Source organism: Saccopteryx bilineata, chromosome 1 (assembly GCF_036850765.1).
Source record: "Saccopteryx bilineata isolate mSacBil1 chromosome 1, mSacBil1_pri_phased_curated, whole genome shotgun sequence".
NCBI lineage: Eukaryota > Metazoa > Chordata > Mammalia > Chiroptera > Emballonuridae > Saccopteryx > Saccopteryx bilineata.
Genome location: NC_089490.1, coordinates 387,905,782 through 387,928,904, shown reverse-complemented (window position 1 = coordinate 387,928,904; position 23,123 = coordinate 387,905,782). Strand labels below are relative to the sequence as shown.

The following is a 23,123-nucleotide window of genomic DNA, read 5'->3' as shown; positions in this document are numbered from 1 at the left end:
ACACAGTTTCCTCCCACCACCGGAGTATAAAAAGCAGGAGTCCACACACGATATCTGATCCATTCATCTGAAATGTCCAGAAAAGGCAAAGTCTATAGAGACAGAGAGTAGACTGGTGGCTGCCTGGGGCGGGGGTGGGAATGGGAACGGAGGACAAATGCGTACCAGATTTCCTTAGGGGGTGACGGAAACATTCCAGAATTAGACCGCAGTGATGGTTGCACAACTGTAAATTCACTATAAATCACTGAATCACAGCCTTAAAACGAACAAATTTTATGGTGCGTAAATTCTACCTCCTAAAGCTGTTTTTTTGGTTTGTTTGTTTTTTTTAAAGACACCAAAACAGCACAGTCACCAACAAAGCAGGTGTCCCGAGGGTCCAAGGCCATGGCTGAGGGTGACGGCTGCCCTTGGTGGTGGTCGTGGCAGGCTGAGCTGAGGTCACCACCAGTCTCCAAGACTTCTTCTCTACCTGGGGTTTCACATAGCACTTTCTTATTATTTCTTGCCTTGTAAGATGTGAAGAAAGGGAACAGACCCTTCCCCATCCCATCCCCAGCTGACCTCTTTAAAAACCTGAGTCAAGGCCAGGCCACGTGAGGAGGCGGGGTTCTGCAGAGGGCGCAGCATGAGGGGGGAGGAAAACCTCTGGAAGGCAGGGCTGGGCGGCAGCTCGGGGCAGCTCGTGGTATGAGGTCTCCGAGTGAGGATGAAAGCCAGGGCCTTGCTCTGACCTGGTCTCGAAGGCACTGGTGGGTCTGCTTGAGAAGCGAGGCAACGAAACCAACCTAGTACTGAGCAGCTACTATGTGCTTGGGAGGGACGCACTTTTATCCTGGTGACGTGACTGGCCTGGGACCCGGAGCCCAGCGGAGAAGACCTGTCTGGGCACCCGATCTATGCGCTGGGGAGAGGCTCAAATTGCTCACGGTTGTAAGGATGTCTGGCATAAACCCCCTGTTGGTCAAATAAGTTGGTAAATATGACATATATGTTTGCTCCCTTATAGTTTGCACTGGGTCTGAGGAACAGGCTGTAAGCAGGCAGGGTTGTTATAGCGTAAGGCTTAGTTTTAAAACTAAGCTTTTCCCACCCTAAGTGACCTTGTATCAGAGACTTCCTTGTTTGTATATTGGATTAAAGGTTTTGATTTCTACACTATAAAATGGGGCAGAAGAGCCCATGCTGGTAGAGAGAGCAGAGAAAGGCCACGTGGAAGCGAGGAGAAGCAGCCAAGATGGCGGAGTGCTGAAGGAGAAGCCAGTTTGTGCAGAGAGAAGGAGATGAGGAACAGAGGTGAATAAGGCTGGTGAGGTAGACACCTTTGATTCTAGGAAACTAGGATAAGTCAGTGGCTTTGGGAGCCCTGAATGGAAAGGGAAGTGTTTTCTCACTGTGTATATTTCTTGCCTGCCAGGTGCAAGCTAGAATTAAAGCTAATGGCCCACCAGTTCTTGGCTCCGTTGTTTCATTACCGTCTGTCCAAATCAAATTTGAACCTGCATGGGCCAGGCTGCTGTAATGGTGGCCGTGGCTACTGGCTTTACACCCCTCTACAAATGAAAGGTAGGTATTTATCAAACCCATTTTAGATAAAGGAAACCAGAGCTCTGGAAGGAAAGTCACTTGCCTGAGGCCACATAGTAGGTGGCAGGGGTAAAATTTGAATCCAGGGCCTGTGCAAAGCAGGAGAATAACTTTTAGAGCAATCTGAACATTGCTTTTATTTGGTACTGAGCTCCCCATCACTAGTGGTATGTAAGCAGAGGCTCAATAATGACCTCTGATGGAGTGAATGAAAACAGATGACTTTGAAACCCCTCCCAGTTCAATTAGTCTGTGAGGCCGCAAACCCTGGCTGATTATTTCCCTTGAGAGTTAAATCTATACTCAGAATAAAGCAGCAAGGCTGCGCTTTCCTGAGAGAGGGCACCTAGTGGGCAGGACCTAGCTGGCACCTCCTCAGCTGGACCCGCAGCAGCTCTGAGTGCTGACCACACATCAGCACTGATCATTGCTTGGGGCTAACACGATCCTTGAACGCACAGGGGCCAGGCGAGGGCCAGCATCCCAGGACTCCAAGCAGCTCCACTTGAGCCCAATCTAGCCTCAGGAGTGGGTACAGGAGAGGCCGGAGCTGCCAACCCAAAGCAGCTGCCCCGCCAGTCAAACGGGGCCCAGGCTGGCCCTCCAGCCAGCAGCCTGTGTCAGACCTGCTGCACCCCCTCTTCCCAGTGCTGGCTGCTCCAAGGACTTAGAGCCTGGCTGCCATTTGCAAGTTCCCTCCTCTCCGCCCTAGACTCACCACAGGATGAGCTCATAGGAGGCCCCTTCCCAAACCAGGGCCCCAGGCCTGGGAGTGGCCTTGCTGTCTTTCATCTGCCTGCCCAGCCCTGGGAAGGCAGTGAGGGAGGCCAGCACTGAGGTGGGGAAGCCAGGGGCCCTCCTGACCTACAGGGTCACCTTCCCGGTCACCCACCCGGGAGGGGCCCTCCCAACTTCCACCCAGCGCCACCCTCAGAGAGGTCCAATTAGCTCTTGCATTTCTTGGTGCCCCCACTCCCAGTCAAGACCCCAGATGTGCAGATGGTATCTAGGTCCTCCCCACCCCAGAGACAGTACATGGGGACGGGTGGAAGGTATACACGTAGACCCCAATGACAGTGCAGGACAGTTACAGAATCCCTTCGAGGTACTGAACTAAGACAGAGAGAGACAGAGACGGCTCCCTGGGCTCAGCACTCAGTTGGCTCAGCTCCCCTGAGGGAATGTTCTAGCAATAGGGCAAGGCTTCTCTAGGACCCAGAGTATCCCAGCCCTACCCTGCCTCCTTCTCATCCAGTGCAGGCTCAGCCATGACCTCCAGAAGACAGCCTGTCACCTGCCACGGTCCAGGAGCCTTGGCCTTCATCCTCCTCACCCTCTCCCCTGGTAAGAGATCTTTCTACCTCTTCTGCATAAGCCAAGGCTCCCCAGTGCTTCTGGGGACCAGCCCAGACTCGGAGCACCAGAGGCGCAGTGATTACCCCTCCCTTCGCCATGCCCTCTTCTCACCCCACCTGCAGCCAAGTGCAGCTCCTGAAGTGCTTCTGCTTTATCATGCCCCGGGGACTTTGCATGTGCTGATCTCCCTGCTAGGAATCCATTCCCCTCCCCCAAGTCACACACAGATTTCTTTGTCCGCCTCTAAGTCATAAGTCATTCATGATCCGAGCACCTTCCCCAGCATGGGCCGTGGCACCCTGTCTGTGCGCCAGACAGCACAGCGCAGTATATTAGACCTCCTGCTGCCTGCCTGTGCTCTCAGAGATTCCAAACCCGAGCCTGCATCAGAGTCCCCTGGAGGGCCTGGCAAAGCCCACACTGCTGGACCTCAATCCCCAGTCTCTGATTCATGAGGTCTGGGAGGGAGGGAGCTGAAAGTCTGAATTTCCAACAAGTTTCCAGGCAATACTGATGCTGTTGGTCTGAGGACCTCAATTGAGAACTGCTGGTTAAACCCTAAGCTCTTTGAGGTCCACCTGATAGGATTTTTCACCTTTGGTCTCTGAAAGAATCCGGTTTATCATGGGTGCTGCTCAATAAACAAATGAACGAAAGGTACTGTTTCATCCGCTGTAGCCAGTGTGGGTGGCAAGAGGTTTACTGAGACTATCTTTCCTGATTTGTTCATTCTGCTGTGAGCGCTCTCTCTCCCTTTGCCCAAGACGGTGGCTAAGTCATTGGGTCAAACGCCTCGGGGACAGCTGTCTTCCAAGGCCAGGCACAGAGATCGCTGGACCTAGGAAGATCGGCTGGAGCCCACGGAGGTGGATGGGTGGGAGCCCGTGACGGAGTGGGGAGGCAGAGGCCTCGGGAAAGAGGGGCTGGGGCATTTCTGAAGCCAGCAAGGAGAAGTGGGCTTTGTGAGATCCAAGAACAACATGCTCAAGTGCCCTGGTCCTAGAACAGCCCTCCCAACAGGTGACAGGACTTCAATGGGGCCACCCTGAGGTGCCAGAGAGAGGCTGGGAGTCTGAACACCCAAACTCCTGGTTTGCAGGTGCATCCGAAGGCCACACTGAGCCCAGCCCAGTCACCGCTGCCCACATGCCCTCCCTGCACCCTGAGGCTTGGGAAATGAGCTTGTCTGTGGGGTCCCAAGTGCACTGAAGTCCAGCAGCCTCCTCCAAATGTTCTGGGTCACATAAAGGCCACCAGGATTCCTAGCAAGACTCCTTCCTCCCCCATGTGGCAGGGATTGAATGTCCTTCAAATGGACAGAGGGGGCTCAGCGACAGATCAAGTCAGATCTAGAGAAATAAAGGCAGACAGCACATTTGGCATCATAGTGTTGGTAAACCTCAGACCCGCCCCAAGTCCATTATCACCTATGATGCACTGGGCCATGTGCAAGTTAGGCCCTGGCCTCCTCCTGAGGAGGGAAGGGGTGTGGCAGCAGAGGGCACAGGTGTGGAAGTGAGTGATCACCCTGCCAACAACCTGGCAGCCTGGGTTGGACTGAGCCCTGGAGCTCAGTGACAGAAGAGAGGGCCCAGGCATGTGGCCAAACACACTGTCTGCGAACCTTATCCCTCCAGGTCCGGACCGAAAATGGCGTGCCTCACACCAATCCTCGGGGTCTCAGGACGCAGAACACTGGAGACCCTCAAGATCAGAGCAAACAGAAGCCAGAGGTGCTAGGCGACACTGACGACACAGACTGTCCCCGGGCCCAATAGGACTACTGAGGCAGCAGCCTCAGGGCTTTTGGCCTGGATGGCAATTCAATGTAACAGCCACCGGGCCACTGTCCTCTGCTAAGCGCGTAGCTGTCCCCTGCCCTCAGGAAGGAAAAGAAGGAGAAAAGTTCCCGAGCTGGGAAGGCTGCTGGGAAGGGAACGCGAGAGCTGGGGTGGGGCGGCTGCCTTTGCTTTTTAATTTAAATCCTTCTGGATCATTTGAGTTTGTAAGGAGCATGTTTTACTTCTGTTATAACAACTTTAAAAATAAATTTTGTCTCAACAGTGCAAAGCAGTCTGCAAAAATATGTCTGCTAGAGAAAAGTTTATGCAACAGATAGCTTGAGGGGGTCGTTAAAACCACCATCGCCACCCTTTCTTGAGCGTTTACCACGGGCTCCGAGCTCGGCTCCTTGTTTGAACACTCGTTATTTACTCCAGTGCTCCTCAGAGCCCTAGGAGCTGGCTGCTATTAGTGCTGTCATTTTCTAGATGAGAAAATAGAATTTAAGAGAGACTTCAATCACATTCCCAAGGTCACCCAGCCTTAGAGCTGGAGTCTGAACTCTCCTGTCTCACAGCCAGGTCTCATCCTCAGATCAGGGCACAGACGATGCTGCCTCCCGCAACTGGAACGAGAAACTGACAAGCTCAAAAGCCATTCGTGTTGCGTCCACTCCACGGCTTGAAAGCTACTGATGTTGCCCAGGAGCCAAAATTAAATTGTCACCGGAAAATAAACCCAGAGCCTGGTGTCTCCAACCACCTTGGAAACTTGGACTGAAGCTAGGCAAGCATGTATAACAGTGAACCCATCGTAATCCAGCCACCTGTCCACCTGCTCGCCAACCACTGACTGAAGCCCCCCCACGTGCCCAGCTCTGTGCCGGATGCTGGCAACTACCGAGGGTAAGATGCTCACAGCCACTGGGAAAGGACCGGTGAACACAAGGCAAACTGGACCCCTCAGCACCTCCCAATCTGCAGACTTTGCGCCTTCCAGAAATATCCAACACTCCTTGCGATTCGGGATCTAAGCAGGCATTAAAGGGGGGTGAGAATGAAGCATAGTCCTAGAACCCATGCCCTGTGGCAAGCCATTCTTCTTCTCTAGGACACCTGAGTTTGCGTAATACTGAACCAGGAAGTTCGATCTATCTCTTCCGTCCATTCCATCAGCACAGGTACAAGGCCAGACCACTTAACTGTGGTGGATGCTCTGACACTTCACGGGAACCTCAGCCCCCAGGTGGAAAGAGAGGGGTTTTGCCAAGCTCTGGGAGCCATGAAGGCAGGGGAAGGATTTCTCTCTAGGGCTCCAGCCTGCGGACCTGAGCCCCTTGGTGCTTGGCAGGGGTCCTGTGGCCAGTGGTGCTGGTGGGGCTGGCTGAGGGCAGGAGGCGTCTCCAAGCGCAGCCGGAACTACCAAGAGCGGGCAGCTTGGGTTTCCCTTCAACGGGACCATGTGCCTCTCCGAGGCCCAGGCACACAGCACGTGCTCAACAAATACTTGATGAGTGAGATGTGATTGTGAGGCAGGCAGCTCCACCTTCATTTGGAGATGGGAGAGCTGGTACTCTTGTGCCCCATCACCAAATTTTGGGGGACTTGGACTTGGGCTGCCCGGCAGGTACCTACATACCAAAGACTATCTAGGATCCCTCCCACAGAGTTATAAAGCTGAAAAAATATAAATGTAACACCATTAGCATCAGCATTAGACATGCTGTTGAGCATTTTATCTCATTTAATCTTACTATTCACATCAGGCCTGTGAGATGTATAGTATTATTATCCCCACTTTATAGAGGGGAAAACTGAGGCCCAGAGAGCCAACGTCATACTACTAGCAGAGCTGGGATCTAAGCCCAGGTCTGACTTGGAATAACAAGTGTAAAACTGGAAGGGGCCTCACCCCTTATTTTACAATTGACAAATCACTGAACAGGGAGGCTAAAGACGTCAGGAGTAGGGCTAGGATGAGAATTGCCTCCTGACTTCCAGCCCAGGGTCAGCCTCGAGGACGCTGCTTGTGAGCGGTGATGACTGTGGGCAGTCTCTAAGTTCTGTAAAGTCTCAGCGGTGGGAGGACTAATGACTGGTCCGTGTGCAGCACCATTTCTTCTAAAGGGTGCCTCCAAAATCCCCTTTCTTGGGGATAAAGGGGGAATAATAGAAGAGTTACTCAACTCCAAACCCAGGTTAGGCTTTAAGGCCACCTTGAAGATGGCCACAGGCCTGCATGATCAAGCCTGGAGGCCTGCAGGGAAGAAGCTGAGTTCATCTTACTTCCTGCCAGACACAGGCTTCCAAACCCCAGGGTCCCGGCTGCAGGCCTTTGCTCTCACTGTTTCTTCATCTTGGGTTGACCTTCTCAATATCCTCACCTGTCTAGTATCCCACCCAGTCTCACAGTCCCGCTCAAGGGCACTGCATTCTCTGACCTCCCCCACCATCAGCACCCAGAAATGGCTTCTCGGCCTGGTCTCAGAACCCCCACGCTTTCCTTTATACTTTGCTCTGGACCCTCTTATCCTCTACCTTGAATGACAGGGATTTACTCTCACATTGGCCTCCCCTGTGAAGGGTCAGAGCCCTCTGAGGGGCCTCTTAGCTCTGACCTCTGAGAGCTGCTGAATGAATGGAGAAAGACTGGGAGTGGAAGTCAGTTAATTTTTTTTTATTTTGTGACAGAGGCAGAGAGAGAGAGAGAGAGAGACAGAGAAAGAGACAGACAGACAGGAAGGGAGAGAGATGAGAAGCATCAATTCTTCGTTGTGGCTCCTTAGTTGTTCATTGATTGCTTTCTCATATGTGCCTTGACTGGGGGGTTACAGCAGAGCCAGTGACTACTTGCTCAAGCCAGCGACCTTGGGCTTCAAGCCAATGACTTTTGGGCTCAAGCCAGTGACCATGGATGAGGTCATGTCTATGATCCCACACTCAAGCCAACGACCCCACGCTCAAGCTGGATGAGCCCGCACTCAAGCTGGTGACCTCGGGGTTTTGAACCTGGGTCCTCTGCATCCCAGTCCGATGCTCTCTTGGTCTGGCTGAAAGTCAGTCAATTTTTTTTTCATTGATTTTTTTTAAGAGAGAGAAGAAGGGGGGAGAGAGCGAGAGAGACATCGATTTGCTGTTCCACTCATTCATGAACCCATTGGCTGATTTCCACATGTGTCCTGAGAGGGGTTCAAACCCACAACCTTGGTGCATTGATACGATGCCCTACCCACCTGAATGACCTGGCCAGGGTGGTTAGTCAGTTCTTTTTGCTTACTTGTGTATATCCCTTAAGTAGGTTTGCACCTAAACTCTAAGTCCTAGAGGGTGAGGCCCAAAGTCATTCTAGTGGTCTAGAAGGAGCCTCTGCAGTCTAGTGGTCACCTCTGCAGCAGCAGTCACAGTGGGGGGCTTTAAAAAATAGTGTGGTAAGTAGCTGACAAACACCCACCAAGACCACTGTGGCTCAGTATTGACTGAGACACTGGACAAGGGGCTGGGAGCAGACATGCAGGGGAAGGTCCTGCTCTCTGCACATCTCCCCAAGAAGGCAGAGTCCCCTGACAGTAGCGACCTTTCAGCTTTGCTCCTTCTCAATCCCCAGCAAAGGAAACAGTGCCTGGCACAAAAAAGAACTGAAAAGCCGCAGGCTGAAGAAATGAATGAATGAATGAATGAATGAATACTCATTGTCCCAGGAGCACTGAGCACACCATATAAGGCAGGGTGATGCTGAACACGGAGCTGCCTGCCTGGTGAGTCAGAGCTGCAGAATCCACAGGCAAGAGAGGCGGGGGGGGGGGGGGGGGGGGGGAGAGGGAGGAAGGGCCAGGAGGTTTGTGGTTGACCAAAATCAAGCTAAGGACAGATCTTAAAAAGCACTTGACCACAGTTGCCTGGGAGGCAGAAGCATACACTGTGGTTTTCCATCTTTTTTATTCTGCAGAGCAATCTCTTTCTCAAATGAAATCATATACCGCACCCTCAATGCATAACAGAGCTGCCACAGTGGACGTCAGCTGGGGCTGCAAAGCCGGCCTGCGAGGCCTGCCCGCTCGCCTGTGCCCGGAAACCCCAAACAGGCCCCTGGCGCCCCTCAGAGATGGGGCTCCTGCTCCGTCATTGCCAGTGACTGCCTCCTCTCCCCCTTCCCCGCCCTTTCGGAGGCCCCAGGAGGTGATGGCCGGGGTGGGGGGTGCTGCCCCTCTGGAAAGGCGGCTGACATGGGCTTGGTCTCCTGGGAAGGGGAAGCCACTGAGGGCAAATTAGTGCCAAGTAGCTCAAGGAGCTTTCCCCAGCCAGGAGGGGGTGGGTGTTGGGGTGGGAGTGGGGGTGAAGGGAAGAAGGAAAAGGTCCCTTGAGCAAGTGGCGTGGGACCGAGGGCAGACAGATATGGGGTGGCCGAGATGGCAGGATGGCTGTCAAGGGGCACAGAGACTCCATACGGGCAGGGATTTTCGGGACAATCCTTTTGAGACGTGAATACACCCTGCGTATTTGTGTGTATGTGTGCGTGAATGTGCACGTGTGTGTAAATCAGGCTTTCAGACACCGCATCTCCTGCAACCGAGTGGCACCTGCCAGAGGCCACCTGGGTGCTGTAAGCCGCCGGAAGGACCTGTTGGGACAAATCAGCCCTCTGCCCTGGCACCAGCAGGAGCACCCCCTGTGTCGACTGCCTTCCTTCTGCAAAATAGCACTTGGGTCTTCCCTTTGGGCGACCAGCCCTCCAGTATTTCCAGGCCCACAACACACACACCCTCATCACTCATCACCCGACAGTGGCCTAGTGCCCTAGTCTGTCCAACAAGCAGATTCTCTCCTCCTGGTTTCAGTGATTGGTCAGAGATGGTCAGGTGACCCAAGACAAGACAACAAGCTTCAACTCTTGGAATTTGTTGTAATTGCTGGGGAGAAGAAGCTCTTCCTCCACTGGAATTTTTTAAAATTAATTTTTAGAGAGAAAGAGGGAGGGAGGGAAAGAGAGAAATATCAACCAATTGTTCTGTTCCATCCATCCATGCATTCATTGGTTGATTCATGCATGTGCCCTGACCAGGGATCGAACCCGCAACCTTGGCATGTTGGGACGACACTCCAACCGCGCCACGGAGCCGGGGATCTTCCACTGGATTTTGAAACAAGCGGGATGTCAGTCCGGAGCTGCAGGTCACTGCCCCACAGCCACCCAGGGAGTGCCTGCCAGGGACTGAAGCCCATAAGGAGGGAAGCAGAGGGCACAGACAGGGGATCTTTGAGCCTTGGATTCAGCCCCGCCTTGGACAACAATGAACAGGCTCCAAATTGTCAATATGTAAAAAGTTAACAAATTGCCTGTCTTACTGAATCAGATTTGTGTTGAGTATTGACTCCCAGCTGCTGCAGCACGGCTCTCAGCTCAGCCTTTGCCCCGCCTCTTGTCACCAGGTCTCCCCTGTAGCCAGCCCTTCCCTGTGGCCTGTCTGTCATCGGTTCCTGTGGACCGGAGAACCAAGGACTGGGCGCAGGCCAGCAACCTGCTGGGCTCTCCCGTGCCCTGGCCTCCCCGGATGTCCGTCCCCTCCTAGGCTTGCGTTTGGGCTGATCGAGTGAGACCCCCTCCAAGCTCGGCTCAGATCCACTCACTCTGCCCTTCCACCTGCACAATCCCGAATCCTGCTGGGAGAGACAATGCATGAGGCCCTGGCAACCAGCCACTCCTCCGGGTGAGAGAGTTGCCCCAGGGCACTGGTCTGCATCTGAGACCTGCCATGGGCTGAGACTTTGGGGAACAGCAGGAGGGACTGAGCTCAGGTGTCTAATGGAAGCAGAAGTGTTCCTGGATCTCTTACCTGCTGTATCACCTTTGGCAAGTTGCTCTAAGTTTCATAATCTTCAACTTTAAAATGAAGATCATGCCACTACATAGCAAATAGAAGGACAAAAATCCGCAGAACTGACAGCACCAATGGCTGGCGAGGATGCGGAGCCCGGGAGCTCTCACTCGTTGCTGGGGGGAATGCACAATGGTCCAGCCACCCTGGAAGACAGCTTGGCAGTGTCTTAGAAAGCTACATAGACTCTTACTGTACAGTTCAGCAATCATGCTCCTAGGTAGTTACCCAACTGGTTAATAACTTACATCCACACTAAACCCGCACATGAATGTTTATAGAAGCATTAATCATAATCACCAAAACCTGGAAACAACCAAGATGTCCTTCAATAAATGAATGAATAAAACTGCAGTACACCCAATGGAATACTATTCAGCGATTAAAAAGGAATGAACTATCAAGCCATGAAAAGACATGGAGGAAATTTAAATGCATATGGTTAAGTGAAAGAAACCAATCTGAAAAGGCCACACACACTGCATGATTTCAGTTAGGTGACATTCTGGGAAAAGCAAGAAGACTATAGATTCTATAGTATAGAAGCAGTAGAAAGATCACTGGTTGGAAGAGAATGGAAGAAGGGAGGGAGGATGATAAAAAAAGGGGGGTAAATGATCTTATCTGGCAAGGTGGAGGGTCCCCCAAATCCATTTTCCTCTTCTTACATTGAAATAGAATTGCATTTGGGCAGATGGTGTCCCAGAGTAAGGACTCTTGATTTCTAGCCTTCTTGGCAGCCAAGTATGTTATGTATCTGCATTCTGGCCAACGGGATGTGAATGGAAATGATGTTTGCACCTTCTTAAAGGACGGGCACCCTCTCCTTTTCCGGTGTCTCCTTTTCGCTTAGTAGAATGGAGAGACTGATATGGGCCATGTAAGTAAGTGACGGTAGAATCACGAGACGGAAGGAAACTCTGCCTCCGGTGTTTTTGTGTAGAAGAATCCCCTTAGCTCAGAACTTTACTTAGAAAAACAGCAACCTCTCTTTAGTTTAAGAAACCGTTATTTTGGATTTCTGTCACACACAACCAAACCCATATCCCAACTAAATGCAAAGGACCTTCAAGGATTGTTCTGAGGATTTTGCACAATATAGATAAAGCATCTTCACACACCCATACACTCAATAAATAATGGCCAGTTTACTTTTCTGGGATCTGGGGATTCAGCAAAGACAGACAAACCCCTGCCCTCACGAAATCCACATTCTCGCGCCAATGTGGACTCCACTCCATCAACGTGAGAATGGCCAAGGATGCAGGCATACGTGCGTAACAGCTAACGTGCATTGGGTTCTGAATCTACCATGTGTCCATTCTGCTCTAAGCCTTCTTCATATCTTTCCTGATTTTATCTTTGCCACAAACCCAAAATGTGGGTGCTCCCTTGGTTGACTGAGAAGGAAGCTGAGACACAGAAGTTCTCTAGGCCACACAGCTAGTGAGCGCTGATTCTAGGATTTGAACCCTGGTCTGTCGGACTTTAAAGGCTTAACCACTGAGCTCTCCTGCTAATGAAGGGACTAAAACAGGGCACTGTCATAAAGAATGCTACGGTGCCCTGCCAATGCTTACGATTAGCAACAACAAAACAACATCCCCCCCCCCCCCCGCCCCCGTGCAGAACAAGCCTGGGCCCCCTTACCTGGGTGATGTGCGTCTGGAAAAGGACTGTGCCCACGTTTCTAGAAGGCAAATTCAGAGGGTTCAAGTTGCTTTGATGACAGTGTCAGGAGCTCTTGCCACAGCAAGCTCAGAGCTGTCCAGGAGGTGCCCACCTGTCCGAGACAAGCAGAGCCAGCCATGACTGCCTAGTTGCGGGAGACCTTACGGCTCATGCTGTCTGAAGCCTATTGTTTTTGTTTGAAAGGCTCTCTGGGCCCCAAGGAGGCAGTGTGATGAGACAAAGACTGCAGGAGTCTGGGCTTACGCATCAGGATGGGGAAGCCGGACAATTCTAAGATGCAAAGATATGTGCATGCCTGTGTGTACATCCCGAAAGAACCATGTAAGTGTCACACCCACTGTGTCTAGCATAGGGCACTTTGCAGAGTGGGGACATTCGACAAATGTTCTTGGTTTGCTTTGATATAAAACAGAGCATTCTATGTCTGGGTGAGTGGGTGGAAACTCCGAAAGGGTTCAAGTACACTGGAGGAAAGCTCCTTTCTCAAGGGCAAATGCATTCCTAGAATGCTCCAGCCAGCCAGACCAACAGCTTCATTTTACCAACGAGGAGAATGATACCCAGAGAGGAGCAGTGACTTGTCCAAAGTCACACAGCAAGTTGGTCTCCCCTGATGCATGGCTGGGTACTCTCTCTGGGGATGCAGCCTCCTTTTTGTAGTTGTCAGCCTTGCAGCCAAGGACACGCAGCCGCGGCCTGCTGCCTGCCCATCAGGCGGAGCCTGGGATGGGCCAGAGCACAGAAGGGTTTCCTGAGTGTGTTCAAGCCCAGACAGGGTGCAGGAGGCAATGCCCAAGTGGTCAAGAGCATGGGCTTTGGGGGCAGGTGGCTCTCGCGACATACTGGGGCAACCTCTTTCCAGAAGTGGGACCCCAAGAAACTCAGGCGTCCTCTCAGGGCGTCGGTCTCCTGGTCTGTAAAACAGGGATAATAGCACCTCTCTTCAAGAGCTGCGGAAAGTGAGGACGACTTTGCTAAGTCTGCACGGCCCCCGGCAGAGCGCTGGCACATAGCAAGCTCTCGCTAAATGTTCGGGAGGCGACACAGGAGAGGATGTTGCCTGCGGGGGACGTGGAACACTGGACTGGGAGTTGCTTTCTGTCCTCGGCACATCTTTCAACAAAAATCTCTCAGTTCCACCGGTTATTTGTTCCCCCGACCCCATCTTTACCCTCTTTCTCTGCCTCTCATAGACCAGTGTGGGCACCCACCCAGCATATCTGCTCCTCCCTCTGGGCTGTAATCTCCCCACCTGCCCACAGGACCCCAAACCCCAGCCCGCATTTCACCAGCCAGGAAAATGCAAATGTCATTAGCGCTCTGCAAGCTGGTGAACGCTAATGTCACGCCAGACGGCAGCCAGCGCAGCCAGCGGGCGCGTGAGAACCGGGGCGGGGTGGGGGACGGGACGAATCCCTAGGAGGGGTGGCATGCTCTGCTTTTTCCAAAAGGGTATGATACAGAAGTAAATAAATGGCTGCAGGGAAGAGGTGACAGTGGAGATTGTGGCAGCAGTACGCTAAGCAGCTGTGCCTTTCTAACGGGCTCTCTGCGGCCGCCTCCCCGCTCCAGCTCCATCGGAAGGCATGTGTGTCAGCCTCTCCGGGCCTCCTCCCCACACACACTTGATGAAGAGACTCATCAGGGGGACCCCTAGCCTCCATCTCTAACTAACAGACCCATAGCTGCAGCGGGGGGGCCTTCACTCCCAAGAGGTGACATTCAGTAGCAATCCTGAGTTCCAGTCCCAAGCCAAACTAACTTGGTTTCTCCATTTGTGAAAGGGGGTGTGGGGCCCACCGCCAGTCTCTCAGGCTCAGGTCTGAAACCTCGGGCTCTAACAACTCACAGGCGGAGGTACCAATGCAAGGCTCCTCCTCCTCTAATTTCCTTATGACAACGACACTGATGACCCCAGCAGGCACATTCAGGCTTCCCGGAGGAGGGGTCTGCAGCAGCATGGGAAATGGGATGGAAAAGTCCTGAGATTGGTGCTTGACACTGAAAGTTGGTAAGACCTGGACAAAGTCTCTCCGTTAAGTTTGCACTGGGCTGGCCCTGGAGGTCACAGCGAAGACACGGGAGTTCAGTTTCTGGAGGACCATGTGCAACAACATGAGCACACACGCATTTTGGTGAGCACTAATTGAACATCTGCTGCATACCTGGGGCTCTGAAGGTGCCAGGGATGAGTGAGGCACAGATTACACCTTCAAAGGAGCTCGCTTTATGGAGAAGAGAAGGTAATGACCTTGTTTTCACAGTTCAAGGAAGCTAACGAGGGCTTATCACCTAGTTATGAGTTCAGAGGAGGGAGGGACCCCCTTCCTTTCTGAGCTCCAGGGAAGCCTGGAGGAGGAGGCAGGTTTCAGTATATAAAGAGGAGAGGAGGGCACTGCAGGCAAGAGGACCAGGGTGCAAAGGGGGGGGGAAAAGGAACACCGGGGAGGGGGAAGGATATATTCAGTGGGACACCTGAATCTATGAAAACAAAATAAATTAAAATCATAAATAAATAAATAAATAAATAAGAGGCCCAGGGTGAGCAAAGGCGTGGAGGTACTCAAGTGTGGGATGGGTACTGAGGACCATAAGCCACGACCGTCCGTTGGGGCAGAGTAGAAAATGAGACAGAAAGGGAAGGCAGGGGGTCCTTGAATGTCAGGCTAAGGATGGCGACCTTCATCCGCACCACCAGGGAGCCCCTGAAGATCACCGCAGAGGCATTCTCCAGGTAGATAAAAAGAAGGAAGGAGGCCAGCCAAACAGAACTAGCTGATGAGAGAATGAGCGAAGGATGGGAAGGGCCCGGTGGTGGTGGTGGAGAGTAAAGACACGATGGAGGGGTGGGGGCGGGAGGGGCAAAGGGATAGAAAGAAAAATGGCAACTGGACTTGGTCATGTTGGGTCAGCATCTTAGCTCTGCCACAGCCACCAGCTGTGTGGCCTCAGGCAGGTCATTTCACCTCTCTGGGCCTCAATTTCCTTCCCTATAAAGTAAAAAATAAATAAAGCCACTTCTGAGGAATGTAGGATTCAACCAGATAATATATGAGAAGCACTTCGCACACAATCAGCGATTGTTGCATGCTTGCTTTCTAAAATGTAAGCACTTAGTGCTTTTATTAATCAGTGATACCCTTCCCTATTACAAATGAGGTGCAGTGAAGCTCAAGGTCAAATGATTGGCTGGAATTGGCAACGCTGGGCCTCAAATCACAGAAGAAACAAGTTATGAGCACATAAACCTGGGATGACTCAGGGAAGAGTCTTGATTTTAAAATATTGCCAAAAAGGGGTCTGTTTTATGACTTTTGCACTGTGCGCTTATTAAACCCTAGCTATAAATGTGAACTAATAAGTAAAATGAGTTAAGTTAATGAAAAAAATCAACCTTCAGGACAGATCCATATTACCTAATGGCAGTCCATAAACATAAACATAAAAATTTTAAATACAAGAATGAATTGCAATACCCAGCAGCTCAGGGATTCTGCAATTTCTCTAAGAAATAAAAGCTATTGATTTTAGCTTGGGTTCTCATTGCTCATGAGTGAGTCTTTGAGAAGTCATAAAGGAAGGAGTTATTTCTGATTGTTTACTCACTAAGGATCGGATGTATTGAATTTAAATTGTCTCCGATTCCTCATTAGTACAAACCAAATTAGAATCTGAGTACAGCAGATCTGGAAAGGCCCTCAGAGGCCTCTAAACTCCACTTTCTTTGTTTGATAAACCTGGAACCTGAGAGACTGAGCAGGAGAGCCATGTGACCAGCTGGAGCAAGTGGGGTAGAATCCCAGCTGGAACAAGAGCTCCTGGCTCCGAACTCTGACCCCGCAGCCTCTGGGATCAGATCATTCAATCCAGGACTAAAGGTATGCTGGGGTGTTCCATAAGCATCAGTGCAGGTGGCTCCTACAATAGCCTCCCCCGCCTCCAGCTGCTAGGGCAAAGTAACCTGCCCAAGAAAGGCCCCTAGAAGCCAAACGTCTAACACTAACGTCTAGCACAGTGAGTCTAAGACACTCTAGCATATTGTCACGTCTGGAGCCCCCCACTGGGCCGGGCAGCTCAGCTGGGAAGGAGACGCTCACGGGAGGTATGGGTGTGTGTGTGGGGGGGTCTGTGCTGATAGGGGCTTCAGGGTGGCACAGCCCCAGGGCCAGGTCAGTCCCTCTCTGTGTCCCAGAGGAGGGTGGGGACAGAAAGGCCTCACTCACGGCATGGAGCAGGGAGGGACTCAACTCCACGAGGCTCCCCACACCCCGTCCCCTCTCTAGCTTGTGCGCAAGCGCACATGCACACAAACACATAAACGAGCGTCACGGCATCCAAAGAGTTTTGCATGTGGCACAGGCACACGTACGTGAGTGCATGTATGTTAAATTCCAGCCTGCACACGATTATGAAGCAGATGTTTAATTACTACCTGAGTGTTACTAATCAACACGATTAATACACAACCCATACCACATAATTACTTTGCAATTACACCAAAACGAAATATTTTACTGCTGAGGGTTTGCTAATTACCCGGCCTTGCCAAAGGACAGGTATAATGGGCAGCAATTTTTCTCCCTTCCGTTTCTTCCTTTCCTCTCTCCCCTGCCTTCCCATTAATCTTCTGGGCTGATATCCCCGCCCCCAGCACGGGGACCCAGCCAGGCTGCTGGCCTGGTCCCCAAGGTGCTGCTTCTGCACTCAGGACAGTTTTCCTGTGAAGCCCGCCCTCTTCCCTAGGCTCTCCAGCTTGGAAAAGCGTGCACAGTGGGGGGATTCGGCCGGCTCACACCGGTTCAACAGAACCAATACCTAATTTTTTGCTGAGTTCGGTGAACTGGTTGTTAAAATGGCACTTGTAATCAGGGTTCTCTCTCTAAGGTGGGAGCCTGGGCAGCCGCCCAATGTGGAAATCACACACTGACACTCCTTACTCTTTTTTAATGTTTATCTGCGCAACAGGATATTCTAAGTGCCCGTAGGACTGTTCATTCTGTCCATGGGTGAAAAAAAATTCCAAGTGAGGACACCAATCAAGAAGCAATATGGAAATATCTTAAATAACAGTTTTATTGTTTTTATTGTCAGATATTATTTAATATTTTTTCATTAACATTCTAAAACTCATTCTTATAATCTAGTTTTGTGTACCTCTTTTATTGTTCTTATTTAAGTATTAAAAGCATGAAATAATAAACTACTTTTTTTTTTTAATTTTTGTATTTCTCTGAAGCTGGGAACGGGGAGAGACAGTCAGACAGACTCCCGCATGCGCCCGACCGGGATCCACCCGGCACGCCCACCAGGGGCGACGCTCTGCCCACCAGGGGGCGATGCTCTGCCCATCCTGGGCATCGCTCTGTCACCACCAGAGCCACTCCAGCGCCTGGGGCAGAGGCCAAGGAGCCATCCCCAGCGCCCAGGCCATCTTTGCTCCAATGGAGCCTCGGCTGCAGGAGGGGAAGAGAGAGACAGAGAGGAAGGAAAGGGGGAGGGGTGGAGAAGCAAATGGGCGCTTCTCCTGTGTGCCCTGGCCGGGAATTGAACCCAGGACTTCTGCACGACAGGCCGACGCTCCACCACTGAGCCAACCGGCCAGGGCCTGAACTACCTTTTAGTATATCTTTTTTTATACTTAAAAAAACGGTCATTAGGGTAGAGAACGGGTTAAGTTATTTGAATCCCACCACCGAGCGTGCCCTTTTCAGAAATAAAGCCGGCCTCCTGCTGGCCCGGCAGGGGCATGGGACAGGGGTTACATTGGGGAGCTTTGCCAGCAGCCACCTGAGGTGGAAACCTAACTCTACCAGTAACTGACTGTGAGCTCTATGTCAAGTTAACCGTGCCTCAGTTTCTCCATGTATAACATGCAGATGATAACAGTAATTATCTCAGGGATTTCCTGTGAGAGAATGCCCGACACAGAGTAAGGCCTTGGTGATACCTATTGCAACTATGTTATTATTTACCCAGACAGCCCTTGGAGGAATCCTTCCGATCACAGACTCTTAAATGTTTAGGATTTTGGATTCCGCTCTCTTTTCCTCCCCTCATCCAACAGCTCAGTCACATCTACCTGGAAACATCTCCTTACATTGGTCCCTCTGCTCTACCTGCCACCTCTGCCATCTTCCTGAATCCAAGCCTTCATCCTCTTCTCTCCACAGCCACAGCCTCCAAACAACCTCCTCGCTGCCTCCCCTGCCCCCATTCCAGCCTCCACTAGCTGAGGAGACAGATCTCCAGGAGTGGGGCTTGGCCCATGCCACTCTCCTGCTCTAGAAACTTCTGTAGCTCCCCACTGCCTAAGCAGCTAGGACCTCCCACACTGGTGTTTCAGGCCCTGGAAGATCATTAATGCCCCAAATTCCACATTCATTTCTTAAGGCTTCAGCAACTAAGTTTCTGATGAATGAATGAATGAATGAATGAATATCTTGCTAAATGTTAGAGGCATTCATGCCCACCAAGTTGTGACGTCCCAGAGCATTTTGTAAGCCTGCACGTCTGCACAGACTTGGCGTTCATCCTGGAACTTAGAGTTATCCTTCATTGTTCATTTCCAGGACATCTTGGTTCCCTCCCACTTCCCCTGACATGTGTCTTGACTAAATCCAACTGCATTTAAAAACAGTCAATCTTTAGGATGCAGTAACCCTATGTCTCGCTGAGCAGAAATCATATAAGGACCCTCAGATGTGTGATCTGCTTGAGAAGTGCCTGTAAGGGACACGGGGATAGACTCCAGCACAGATACCACACTGAGAGAGAGCAAAGGATGCGTGCATGTGTGCACGGCATGTACACGTTTGCACAAGCTGGGCCGGTGCGGATACTTCCGAGTCTGTATCAACTCTTCCAGTTACCAACATATCAAATAGCATGGACCATCCATTCAATCACTCCGTAAGATGTTGGGCTCTGGAGTCAGACCACTGTTACAGCCCTGTCTCTACCTCTGACCAGTTGTGACTTTGAACAAATGCTTTAACTTCTCTGAGCCTTACGTCTTACCTGTAAAATGCGCCCGATTATAGCTCCTACCAACAGTATTCTCGTGCAAATATAATGCACGATATCTCACTGCTGAGATACAGTTGTTTACTTCGATCAATGCCTGGCATGTGGGAAGGGCCAGGTCAATGTCAACTATCTTGTGATTATTAATAAAAACAATAAATCCGGCCCTGGCCGGTTGGCTCAGCGGTAGAGTGTCGGCCTGGCGTGCGGGGGACCCGGGTTCGATTCCCGGCCAGGGCACATTCTCCTATGTGAAGCGCTCATTTGCTTCTCCACCACCCCCCCTTCCTCTCTGTCTCTCTCTTCCCCTCCTGCAGCCAAGGCTCCATTGGAGCAAAGATGGCCCGGGTGCTGGGGATGGCTCCTTGGCCTCTGCCCCAGGAGCTAGAGTGGCTCTGGTCGCGGCAGAGTGACGCCCCGGGACGGGCAGAGCATCGCCCCCTGGTGGGCAGAGCGTTGCCCCTGGTGGGCATGCCAGGTGGATCCCGGTTGGGTGCATGCGGGAGTCTGTCTGACTGTCTCCCCCCGTTTCCAGCTTCAGAAAAATACAAAAAAAAAACAACCCCAAAAACCCCCAATAAATCCTGGGGACACAAACTTGGTGTCTAAAGCAGAACATGGCACGCAGCACTAGACCTGCAGAAGCATTTCAATAGAAGGCGGTGAAGTAGTATTTATTTGTTCATTATGTATTTGTTTGTTCATTCATTCATTCATCAAACACTCACTGAGAGCTCACTGTTTACATGGCTGAGCCAGGGGAGGGCAGAGTGATTGTGGCACTGTCCTCAGTAAAGCAAAGTGAGAGATGCAGGTTACAAGTAGCTGGGGGACGGCAGGGACTGGAGAATGTCCTAACCCCCTCACTGCTGTATCCCCAATGCTGCCATTTGCGGTCACACCTGGGCGCGAGATGAATGGATAACAGCGCTACTGAAGATGGGGAGGGTAGTGCCTGGAAGAGCAGGCTCAGCTGAAGGCTGGTGGAGAGGACAGGCATTCCAAGCAGAGTGCACAGCACAGGAGCCTCGACTGCCTGGCGGGTGTGGCATGCAGCACACAGGCTACGCTCTGGCAGAGGCAGTAGAGGGGTGAGAGGTGGCGGGCCACGGGAGCTGGGACAGAGGCCTGGGCTAGTGGGGAGCCGGAGGGAACCCCACGGGAGCTGAGACAGAGGCCTGGGCTAGTGGGGAGCCGGAGGGAACCCCACGGGAGCTGAGACAGAGGCCTGGGCTAACGGGGAGCCGGAGGGAACCCCACGGGAGCTGGGACAGAGGCCTGGGCTAGTGGGGAGCCGGAGGGAACCCCACGGGAGCTGAGACAGAGGCCTGGGCTAGTGGGGAGCCGGAGGGAACCCCACGGGAGCTGAGACGGAGGCCTGGGCTAACGGGGAGCTGGAGGGAACCCCACGGGAGCTGAGACGGAGGCCTGGGCTAGTGGGGAGCCGGAGGGAACCCCACGGGAGCTGAGACGGAGGCCTGGGCTAGTGGGGAGCCGGAGGGAAACCCCACGGGAGCTGAGACGGAGGGCCTGGGCTAGTGGGGAGCCGGAGGGAACCCCACGGGAGCTGAGACGGAGGCCTGGGCTAGTGGGGAGCCGGAGGGAACCCCACGGGAGCTGAGACGGAGGCCTGGGCTAGTGGGGAGCCGGAGGGAACCCCACGGGAGCTGAGACGGAGGCCTGGGCTAACGGGGAGCCGGAGGGAACCCCACGGGAGCTGGGAAAGAGGCCTGGGCTAGTGGGAAGCCGGAGGGAACCCCACGGGAGCTGGGACGGAGGCCTGGGCTAGTGGGGAGCCGGAGGGAACCCCACGGGAGCTGAGACGGAGGCCTGGGCTAGTGGGGAGCCGGAGGGAACCCCACGGGAGCTGAGACGGAGGCCTGGGCTAGTGGGGAGCCGGAGGGAACCCCACGGGAGCTGAGACGGAGGCCTGGGCTAACGGGGAGCCGGAGGGAACCCCACGGGAGCTGGGAAAGAGGCCTGGGCTAGTGGGAAGCCGGAGGGAACCCCACGGGAGCTGGGACGGAGGCCTGGGCTAGTGGGGAGCCGGAGGGAACCCCACGGGAGCTGGGACAGAGGCCTGGGCTAACGGGGAGCTGGAGGGAACCCCACGGGAGCTGAGACAGAGGCCTGGGCTAACGGGGAGCCGGAGGGAACCCCACGGGAGCTGAGACGGAGGCCTGGGCTAATGGGGAGCCGGAGGGAACCCCACGGGAGCTGGGACAGAGGCCTGGGCTAACGGGGAGCTGGAGGGAACCCCACGGGAGCTGAGACGGAGGCCTGGGCTAACGGGGAGCCGGAGGGAACCCCACGGGAGCTGAGACGGAGGCCTGGGCTAATGGGGAGCCGGAGGGAACCCCACGGGAGCTGAGACAGAGGCCTGGGCTAACGGGGAGCCGGAGGGAGCTCGTGGTGGGGCAACAGGGGCCGTCGGGTCCTGGGTTTTCCTTCTCTGCCTGAAGTCGGAGCCTTGGTCTTTGGAACACTGAAGCCCTCCCTGGGGGGATGGATGAAAAGTTTTCCAGGGAGTGTTGGTGCTGCCTCTCTTGCCTGATATTTACATAAAGTTCCAGCTCAGCCACAGGGCAAATGCTCAGGCCACCAACCTCCCGGTGGCAGTGGACTCAGGACTAGCCCAGGTGCAAAACAGGAAGTAGGACCCCTCCAGGTAAAGGTAGGGAGGGGTGCTCACTGCTGAGATACAGTTGTTTCCACTGAGAGGTGACCACGTGTGGCCATTCCTCTGCTGGCCCACACTCTGGCTGTCTGTGATGAAGGCAGCTGAGGACAGAAGCTTCCCTCTTCTCCCCATGGGCCTCTGTGTCCCCTCCCTGCACCAGGTTTTAGCTCTCCACTCACACACATACACAATCCTCCCCCGCTCACACACATGCATGACTGTATGCACAGACTCAAAAGTCTGGTGTTGGATTAAAACAATAAGGTCAAATGGTGACGAATGCTGACCACGGGGCAGGAAACGCTGGTTCACAGCTCGGGGACAGCTTTGCTGTGTGCCCTGGGCAGGTCATGCGCCTTCACTGGGCTTCTACTTTCTCCTCTTTAAAATAAGACAGAGATATTCAATAACCCCCAACCCTTGAATGAAAGGAAGGGGCTCAGTCCCCACAGATGCGTAATGGTGAGGTGAGGAGGGGCCTGCGGGCCTGAGTCCCAGAGATGAAATGTCCTGTCCTGGGAGAAGAGCAGCTGGACCCCGACTGGGGCAAGCACTGGGGCCTCCTGCACCTCGCCTCACTGAGGGGTGAGGCGGAGTTTAAATGCCCACCATCATGTAACTTTGGGCACCTTCTGGGACCCTCTCCGAGCTTCAGTTTCCTCATATCTAAAAAGAAGACAAGGATACTTCTCATTTGCAGAGTTAAATGAGAAGACACAGGAGCTCACCCAGCATGGAGTAAGCCTCAGCAAGCAGAAGCTATTATTAGCATTACAATTATAGCCCCATCCATCCATCCACATCCTGGGGAAACCCCAGCCAAGCAGCTCACCCACCACTCTAGGGCTAACCTCAGGTGGGCAGGGACCCTGGGGAGTGGCTTAGCTTCATCCTGTTCCTCACTGGGACCCCTGGCAGCCCCAACCCTGAAGGGGGACTTTCCTGACCACAGCCCAGCCACACTCAGATACTGCTCTGAACTGTTGACATAGTTAAAAAAGAGATGACGGGCCCAAAATGGAGTCACTTGTGCTAAGCCTGCGTCAGCAAACCCAGACTTAATACAGAACCTAATTACAGTTTCAGCCTCTCCCAGGAATGTAATTTTAACCGGTCAGTCTGGAATTT

At 52.8% G+C, this 23,123-nt stretch overlaps 1 protein-coding gene and 1 non-coding gene across 9 annotated transcripts in view; both read right to left on the bottom strand.

The window, feature by feature from the left end:
- Positions 1-23,123, bottom strand: part of TSPAN18 (tetraspanin 18) — a 180,379-nt gene that overhangs the window by 46,938 nt on the left and 110,318 nt on the right. For 3 of the 8 annotated variants that reach the window (XM_066251335.1, XM_066251331.1, XM_066251334.1), the window contains one exon: positions 12,251-12,383. The exons of the other annotated variants lie outside the window; for them this stretch is intronic. The gene's annotated coding sequence lies outside the window, so the exon portion shown is untranslated. The remainder of the gene's footprint in view (positions 1-12,250; positions 12,384-23,123) is intronic. 8 annotated transcript variants of the gene reach the window in all.
- Positions 17,822-17,897, bottom strand: TRNAD-GUC (transfer RNA aspartic acid (anticodon GUC)). The gene has a single exon. It is a non-coding gene; the product is annotated as a tRNA-Asp (tRNA).